Below are 10,088 nucleotides of genomic sequence, written 5' to 3'. Positions count from 1 at the left end.
TATCAAATTGTGGAATTTTAACGGTTCCAACTTTTTGTGAAGTCATTATGAATTTTTGAATGAATAAAAATTCAAGGAGTTGAAAAATCACAAAAGTCTAGGATCTTGATTTGTTCGTTAATCAGAAGGCTCTGATACCAATTGTTAGGTCCCAATGTGTTTGTAGAAGGGGGGTTGAATATAAACGGTACCGAATAATCGAATTAAATGGGGAAAATAAAAATGTGAAACAAAATTCAAGTTAAATAAAAATATTATTAAACTTGAAAGGTGTTACAACAACTGTATCGATTACAAGGAATTAATCTCAAATTAATTATCACAAATCTAGAATAAATTCGACATGAACTTTTTCTATTTTTGTAATAAAAAGATTCAAATGCTAAACGCAATTTGAGATTAAGTTCTAGGGATTTTGATCCGCTAGATTGTTACACAAGAACAAGAGAATGATTTCTAGTTGATTGGATTTAACATTACAAACTAGAAATTATGATCTTGAATTAGCAGATAAGATGAAATATTTGGCTGCTTTTTCTCTCTGTATGTTCTTGTCTTCTTTTCTGTTTTTTTGTTAATTCTTGAATGGTTGCTTCTGTCTTTTTAATCAATCGACAGAATGGAATGAACTGGAATGACAATCCCATAGCTGGTAGGACTTTCGGTGAGACTATCCTTTGAACTAGCAAGACAATCTCAACAGCTAGCAAGACTTTCGGTATGACAATCAAATGAACTAGCAAGACTATCAGAATGAACTAGCAAGACAATCTCCTCCCAGTGTAACTTTCGGTGAGACTATTGAAAATGGCCTGGCATGACAATCAGTATGACAATCCTGATTGTCATACTAGTTCATTTTCAATTGTCTTGCTGATTTAATGCAGATTTTAATCCAATTAAAATTCTGAAAAACCTTAATATTAATTCAGAATTAATTAATCAATTAATTCAATTAATCAATAAATTAATCTTTGCAGATATAATTTATTTTCTTAATTAAATTATATAATTAATTAATTAATAGAGAATTAATACTAATCTTGAGCAGCAACCATTCTTCTGAAAATCTTCTGAAAATCACTATCAATTATGAATCAATTCCACCACTTCAATGTTGACACTCGATGTACTGTCTGGTTCATGAGTGACTAACTTCCGTGATGTTTCTTCATGTCTTGACTTTGACACTTTGATTTTCTTCAGATTAAATCCTTGTAATTATCTGATATCCTGACGAGATCTCTGTCACTTGATTAAATCCACAATCTTGATTTGCATCACTGAGGCTTGATCAATTTCTTGAACTTCTTCCAGTGAATTAATTCCTCAAGTCTGTAGATGAACCTTGTCTTTGAATCCTTTGACAGATATTACTTTGCGAGATCTCTTTGACGGTAGATCCACTATTTACTTATTACATTCTTATTTGAGTTGAGTTAAATCCTCGAATATACAAATAGGCTATGACATATGACTTACACCAAGGTCCAGGATTGACACAAGAGTTTGACAATTTGCTCACTGGACTAAGGAACTCTCTCAACAACAATTTCTTCACTTACAAAAAGTCCTTGGAAAAGACTATCAATTACATCAGGGTGCTGCAGATCCCAGTCAAGGACCAGTTTTTGGAGAAAAGGATAGTGATCAATCTTAATGATTCTGGTGTAGACAGATGTATGCAAGTCAATTTCAATTATCTAATTTCTAGAAGAGCATCTGAGGTGGATATTTTGATTAACAAGGTCAAGATAATCGTCAATGAAGAGAAAATGCTACTAGCAGAGTTGAAGAAGGCTCAAGAAGCTGCATTCCCAGAAGCCTATCTACATCCAAGCAAAGGGGTGCACTATATCTGCTCTACAACCAAGCAACTGAAACATTTCCAAGTACCTAAAAACTGTGGCATGACCAACAGAAGACTAATAATGGTGCTTGAGTCTGGACTAAAAAGTAAGAAATGAAGACTAATGAAGATGAAGCTATGATCAAGATTCTGAGGAGATACATTGATAACCCTGAAGCCAATTTGCCTAAAACTTAAATCAACACAGATGACTTGGGTGATGATGAGCAGAAGAAAGATGGTCAAAATCCTTCGGGCTCAAACTCAAGTCAATCTAGCAAGGCAATTGGTGGAAAAAGTGATAGTGAGAAAGAGAAGGAGAAAAAAGTGGATCTGAGACTCAAAGGAGGGGTGGAAGGAGACAAAGGCGAAAGAATGACACCTCACAACCCCTCCAAACCCTAAATATCCAAATACCAATTGCTAAACCTTCACATTCAACCTCATCAAAAACTGCTCAACCTCAAATCTCTAAGTCTAAATATTTCTACAAGCTCACTGCAAACTCTCTCCTCAAAACTCAAATCACTCACAACCATACTTCTCTGAAAAGACTCAAAACTGTACCTTCATTCAAGCCACCCCTTAAAACACACTTCAAAACAGTTGGAATAGGTCAAAAAGAAGCCAAGGTCAAGAGAAGATTCAGAAGACAAAGAAGACAAAGAAGAAGACAACTGATAGCTGAATTTCTCAATGATCATGGATTTGGTGAAAAGGCCATCTGGAATAGATATAATCAAGATGATTTTCAACCTCTAAATGTTGTTGATTCAGATGAAGACTACTTCCAACAGCTAGCTGAAAGAATGGTCAGAGTTTGGGTTGTTAACATCAAAAAAGTTAGAATCTACTATAGTGATGGGTCCTTTGAACAGCTTGGAAATAGACTAATGGATTCTATCTCAATTGTTGAACTGAAAAGGGTGATAAGCTTGATGAATGGTAAAGATTCAGCCACTAAGGCATGGAGAATAGTATTGGCGGTGTTTGTGGTTAACAGAGGGGAGATGAGAGATGAGCATAGAGATTTGCTAGCTGAAAAGAGGAGAAAGTATGAGCATGACATTGATGAGTATATTAGAAGATGAGAAGAGTTGAAGGCAACAAGCAAGAGCAGAATATCAAAGGATGGAAAATTGCTGAATGTAAAAGCTGGCTCTTTGTCAAGATACAGGATATGGATGTTAGCTAGTTATCCAAAGCCAGATTTGCTGAAACTAATGGAGGCTCTAACTGACACCCCTATCCTAGAAGAATTAGAAATACTTGTACAGATTAAGAACATAATTGAGAAAGGATCAGAAAGCTCAGTCTTTACTTAATTATTGTAAACTGTCAAATGTTCAATGTACAAGTGTTGTATCAGCTTTTGTATTGTTTTGTTTTCATTCTTTAACTTGGGGTTAGTCTTGTTAAGAGGCATGAATTTGTGATAAGCAATCTTCTCACAAATTTGGGGATATTGTTGTGCAAGACATGCCTGTATCATAACAAGACTAAGTCATATTGACAACCCTAAGATTAGTTGTATTGTAACCTTAATCTGTAATTTATACTTGTAACACTTAATGTCTATAAAATGTAAATGGAGCAGACTGTAGCATTTTTCTCTAAACAGTGTCAAGCCTAAGAATTCTATCTGGAAGAAGATCAAGAAGGTCATGCCTCAGAAGAATTATGAAGAAGCTTGTAGTTGAATAAATCTGTTTGGTGAAAAATATTCTAAGTCAAGATTTCTACAAGTCACAGAATTAGTGTTATAGAGAAGTCATTCGAGAACTCAGAAAGACCTATCGAGAACTCAGGAATTGTCTATCGAGAACTCAAGAAATGCTATTGGAGATATCGACAAGTCAGATACCCATTCGAGAACTCAGAGATATCGATAAGTATACATTCATTAGAGAACTCTGAGTTATCGATAAGCCAAAGTCCATTAGAGAACTCTGAGTTATCGATAAACCAAAATTCACTAGAGAACTCAGAGTTGTCGATAAGTCAAGTCAACAATAAAGTTTCAGAGATATCGACAAGCCAACATGCCTATCGAGATGTCGAGTTCTCTACATCTTAATTGGAGATATCAAAGTGAAGAAATTTCTCTAAGTACAGAATTGCAGAACATTTCAATATCCAAGGTTGCTGTAATAACCCCAATTTTTGGAAATTTTTGAAACCCTTATGAATAGTGTTTTTGGTGAATGAGAAAACTTTTCATGCCACACTATGTAGGGGTTCTGATATGGATATTCTGAGATTTTATTAGTACTTTATATGGGATATAAGTGTATGTAAAGATCGTCAGAATCCAAATCCGAACACTTTGATTTTTCCCGGAAATCCAATAGATACGGAAAGAATTGAGTATAAGGTAATAGGATAAAAAGGATTTAAATTAAAGGATTATAAGAGAGGATCATAAAAAGAAATATAATGTATTGAGAAAGGTTAAGGGAACCTAAGTAATAAGATCCCGGGTATGATCCTTCAAACGATAAACGAGAACGAAAGTTAAGCGAACCGTATAACAGATCAGCGGTCATTAGGCAAACGATTAGGAAGTTAATCAAAGGGATTAGTGGGGATGATGTCATCCAACCAATAGAAAGAGGACAAGGAGGGGAGGATGACATCATGAGGATGACACAAGCATGATATGGGAAGGAAGGAGGTGTGGTTAAATGAGAACCACACAAATTCAAGGACAACAAGGTAATTGACTAAATCAAACACAAAAAACCAAGCAACCAAGCCAAGTAAAATCATTTTTCATCAAAATCAAAAAGAAACCAAGGCATTGTTCTTCATGCTCTCGGCCAAAACAGAATCAGAATACTAAAACTGCTGTATCTCCTTCATTTCTCACTCAAATATTGTGTTCTATAGCTCATTGGAAAGGTATTGAGATGGCCTACAACTCTTGTTCACAAGTCTCGTCCAAATAATCATGGTAAGACCCTTATTTTTACAGTTCTTTAAATCGGACTTTTAGAAACTTCAAAGCCTAACTTTGTGTTCTTGATTTCTTTGGAAAGATCAAGCTTGTAGGAGGCTCCCTAAGGCTTCCTAGCAACTTAACACCTCCCAAGGAAGGTATAAACTTCAAACCCTAGCCTTTACTTTATTTGTTAGTAAGTTTAATAGTTGGTGTTGTGAAATGAGAAGCATGGATTGTGATTATTAGTAGTTTGGTTTGATTTGGAAGTGTTTTGGTAATTAAAGCTTGATTATAGTTCATAGGTCTTGATTGGGGTTGTTTGAGTTGAAAACCTTGGAGATTATGGATTGATGTGGTATGGTTTAGGTGAAGTTTTGTTGTATTGATGGTTATGAGTTGGTTGGTGGTTAATTGGAGTAGTTTAAACATTGGTAATCGCGTAAACATAGCCGTCGTAACGTCCGATTTTCTTTGGACTGTTATTGTGCATAATATTAGGACCCGAGAACCCCCTGCTAGATTATGACCACTGCCATGTTTAGATAGCTCATGTTACGAGCTTCGTTTTGATATGTAGTTCGTTCGATTCCGATGCACGGTTTAGGAGAAACGACCGTTTCAAGTAACGGCGTTTCGCGAACGAAACTTTTCCCCTCGCCTTACTTTGAAACATAGGTTAAAGACCAAAAAGGGTTAATTAATGTATGAAACATTTATGGTAAGTGTGTTAGGAAGTTGGTAAGACACTCGCGAAGGAATCGCTTTAAAACTCGTAAAGGTTAAATTATTAAAAATGGTGGAGCCGAGGGTACCCGAGTGACTTAAGCGAATCAGTGAGCGCAAAACAAGCGTTAGAGTCTAAGTTAGTTAAAGTATAGATTTACAAGTGATTTTGGTTTAATTCCAACTTACTTGTTGTTTATAGGTTATCAGACTCGTCCCGAGCCTTTTATCACCCCAAGTCGCTCAGGCAAGTTTTCTACCCGTTATAACTGTTGTTGTGATGTATATGTGTATATGCATGATCTTGCGATAAATGCATATTTGTTATTAGCAAATTCTTGCGATATATTGTAGCATGTGATATGGTATATATGCATGCCTGTTTCGTATTCTTTTCATATATATCTGTTGATTCAGTTGATAATACCTATGCTAGAGAATAACGGTAATTTGCATATACCCTTAATATAGGGACCCAAAAGGTGAAAACATTTTCTAAAACCGGGAGTCGAGGATCCCGAGTAGATTTTTATATATATATATATATATATTTTTATATATATATATGGTTATAGTTTTCAAAACTATTAATCGAATAAGGTTTATTCGATAACTTTATTTTATTAATGAATATTATCTTGAATATTCATTCGAGGACTTATGACTCCTTTATATTATTTATTGAATATTACTTGGATATTCATTTGAGGATGTATGACTCCTTTATTTTATTTAATTAATATTATTTATAATATTCATTCGAGGTATTATGACTCCGCTCATTACTGAAATATATTCTTTATTTCATTAAAGAATAAAGTGTTAATAATCAAACTTATTTTCGATTATTCAAATAAAGATAATACTTTCATATAAGTATATCTTTGGTTATTTAATGTTTATTTCAAGTATAAGTTTTAATACTTCTACTTCAATTATTTTTATAAAGATTATTCTTTATGGGAATATTATTTAAATAATAATATTCAGATATTTTCTAATATATGGGGACTGATTTACTTCATTAAATCAGCTTTACTCCAAACACTCTTTAAAGTGTTTTCGAGTCTTCAAAATGATTTTTAAAGTCAAAGCGGATCCCAAAACTCATTTTTATATTTAAGATCTTCCTTTTTAAGGGGATTTAAATACTCGCTCAAAACCTGGGGAATCCGGCTCTGTGGTGTATTTTATATTCGCAACGAGGTTGCAGTTTTGGTAAATGAATTGATTACTTGCCCAATGTTCGGGAAGTAAGCCCATCTAATTGAGTCGGCATAAGCGACAGGTCGGGGTACGGTCTATGAAAGTGTAAGTGGCTGGGTGGCAGTCCATCAACGCGTGAGGGGCCGGGTAACGGTCTAGCGCGAGATCCTAATGCGGCCAGGGTGATGACCGGTGAGGAATTCATCCATCTACAGTAGAAAAGGTTACTTATTGGTATCTTTGCCTGATCAGCAAGATATCTGGTTTATGCCAAAATTCTTTTCCTTTCCAAAATTCATTGGATGTTTCAAACTCTGTTCATACTTTACATAACAGAGGTTCCAGGAAATGTTTAAGAGATATATATATGTGGATATATATATATCGGGACTAAATAAAGTATCTCGTAACTTTATTTCATTCAATAATATTTCAAAGATTGAATCCATTCAAATCTTGTCTTGTAGTCTCATCTATGTGATGAACTTTTGAAACTGATTATAACTTGAACGGTGGTAGTTCAAGTAGTATTGGGAAAGATACTAGTATATTGGGGTATTTGGTAAACTCATCTTTTAAACTTATATCTAATTAATAATTGTCTTATGAATGACAAAGATTTTCAGAAAAACGTTGAGACAAGGTTAGATATATGAGATCACCTTGCAACGATATTTTTTATACAGTTATACACTGGGACTTTGTGTATATTATGCATGGAAGAGGACTTCCATTATTTTGAAAAGTATATATGTATATATACTGAATATTTTGCGACTTCATCGCATTAAGATATCAAACTTGGTTCATTTCTTTTGACCAAGACTTTCATGAGTATTATGAGTAGGCTCATATACTATTAATCATTATACATATTATTTTGGTGGGCTTGCTGCTCACCCTTGCTTTCTTCTTTCATCACACAACAACAGATAGAAAAGATGAACAGAACCAAGCTCCCGATTCGCAAGCGATTAGGAGACGTTCCGCAGTTTTCTAGAAGCATTGATGTCGCCGTAGCTGAGGTAGGAACTACCAATAGGCTAGGCTTTCAACTTTTGATGTACCAGATTTATTTATATTTATGAATTGTAATAATGGCAAGGAAATGTAAATTTATTCAGAAAACCTTTTAAGGTGTATTGGCAGATAATTGTGGAACAAAATGACTTGTGGTTATTTTTGGATGTTCATCTCTGAGACTATAACGTGTGGTGTGTGTGTTTATGGTGGGGTCACAGTACAGAGTAGTTGAGTAATTATTAAGATTGGGTGTTATTATGGGAAATGGAACTCGTGACGACCCGGATCCCCGACCCCGGATCTGGGGGTGTTACAGTTGCAAATCAACAAACAATTCACACAGCTGGATTGACAAGTCTACAAAAAGCAGCTTGAGAGATGTGCAAGATCAATGGTAAAGATTAACTGACAGAGGAAGATTAAAGTAAACACGGGATGCTAAAGATATGCTAAGCCATAAATGGGAGATTTGCTTTTCTATAAATAGAAATGACAAGTGACAGTTTAGAAAAGTTAATAGCATGTTTATTGTCCACTGTGTAAACCGGCAGTTAACTGAGTTAAAAAGTTAACACTGGTCTTTCAGTAAGTTGTAACAATCTAGATAGAAAATCTTGTATTCTCTCTCAAGAAATGAGCTAAGTTCTAAACCAAGAACTTAGAGATTTTGTAGCAAAACACTGCTTGATCTTTAATATAAAATTAAGTGAGTTTTGAAGATCTTTGTTTTACATATTTGCATTATTATTTATGTTTAACATCCATTCTACCAAATAATTGATAACAACCAACTGCTAAAGCCAAAGTCGATCAAAAAATAAACATTTAAGTTAAAACACATTCACCCCCCCTGTGTTGTATTCATATCTAACAGCATGTTTATTTTTTGCCGAACTTAAATGTTTTCAACGAGTAATATTTTCATGAAATATTCCATGCAAATTAATACATTTTTACGATGATCTAGTTTTTAACATATGTAATCTTCAGAATCTCTAATAAACTCGATCCGATTTAAATTAGAAAAAAAAGTCCGGCCCGAAAAAAAGCCCGGTTAGGCTCCTCGACGGACTCTTACATTTTCAGAAAGCCCGATCCGTCCCGGACCGGTCAAAGTCAAAGCCCGAAAAACTCGGCCTGGTCAAAGCCCAGGCTTTTTAAGGCCCGGTCAAAGCCTCGCCCGGTGAGCCTTTTGTGCATCTCTTCTCTGTACAGGTCCACCATATTTTAGTCCAAAAATCATGTACTTTCAGATGTGGGAAGTAAGAGAAGGAAGATGCACGTAGGCACATAAAGTTCTGGTCTTTCTATGCATAAACATGGATCATACCTCATAGTTCCAGACAACGTAAATGGCCACTTGTACGTGTTAATAGTTAAAAATGAAATATATAGAATGAAGTACTCCACCGAAGACAAAGTAAATGATTATATTGATGCTTTAAAACTGATACTGAACTTTAATATTTTACGTATTTGTTTAATCTGAATGTCGCGGGTAAAAAGGGCAATGACTCCCGCTTACCGATATTTCGGGAATCTGTTTCTCAAATATAGGTAATATAAAAAATTATTATTTTTGGATTCTATATTCTTCAAAAAATATATTTTTGACTGAAACATTATTTAGAAGTTCTAGACATATAACATATTACTCTCATTTCAGGTTAAACTTTAATTTGGGAAATTCTCACACAATTAGTTTTACCGTATTATTGTGTTCTTCTTACGGTTATGTATTTGAGAGAACTATTGAGATTTTTTAAAAAGTGATACTCAACAAATATATTTACTTGTAGTCTATTTAAAAACTTCTTTTTATGTATGTATATTTGTTAAGTTATCATAAACTTATGCTATTTTCAATTTACATATATCTATTATCACAGAATGTAAGAACACATTATATTTCATAAATAAAATTATTTCAAATGATAGCATAAAAATGTAAGTAACACGAGTCTCACCTCGATTTAGTTTTTAAATAACCTTTCAAAATATTTAATAAAAATTATAGTAACAAACTTATTTATTTTTTATATAATATAAATTTTTTAAATCAATTTACTTCTGAAATATTATTCTTGATGCGAGATTGAAATGTTAGGACTCTGTAATTTAACTGTTATATCTAAATATTCTATGTAAAAATAAATTAATTATGATTTTTATTTTAAAATTTTAGTAATTAATTAATTTAAATTAAATTTAATATAAATTGTCAGTAATACATTCACACTATAAATATCTATTATATTATTTATAACAGCCCGCAATATTAAATCTAAAATCTAAACTAATATAAAATATAATATTAATCCAAAATTTTATTACAAAGGTAATTAT

Source organism: Apium graveolens, chromosome 10 (genome assembly GCF_009905375.1).
Source record: "Apium graveolens cultivar Ventura chromosome 10, ASM990537v1, whole genome shotgun sequence".
In the NCBI taxonomy this organism is placed as follows: Eukaryota; Viridiplantae; Streptophyta; class Magnoliopsida; order Apiales; family Apiaceae; genus Apium; species Apium graveolens.
Note: the sequence above shows the minus strand (reverse complement) of the source record.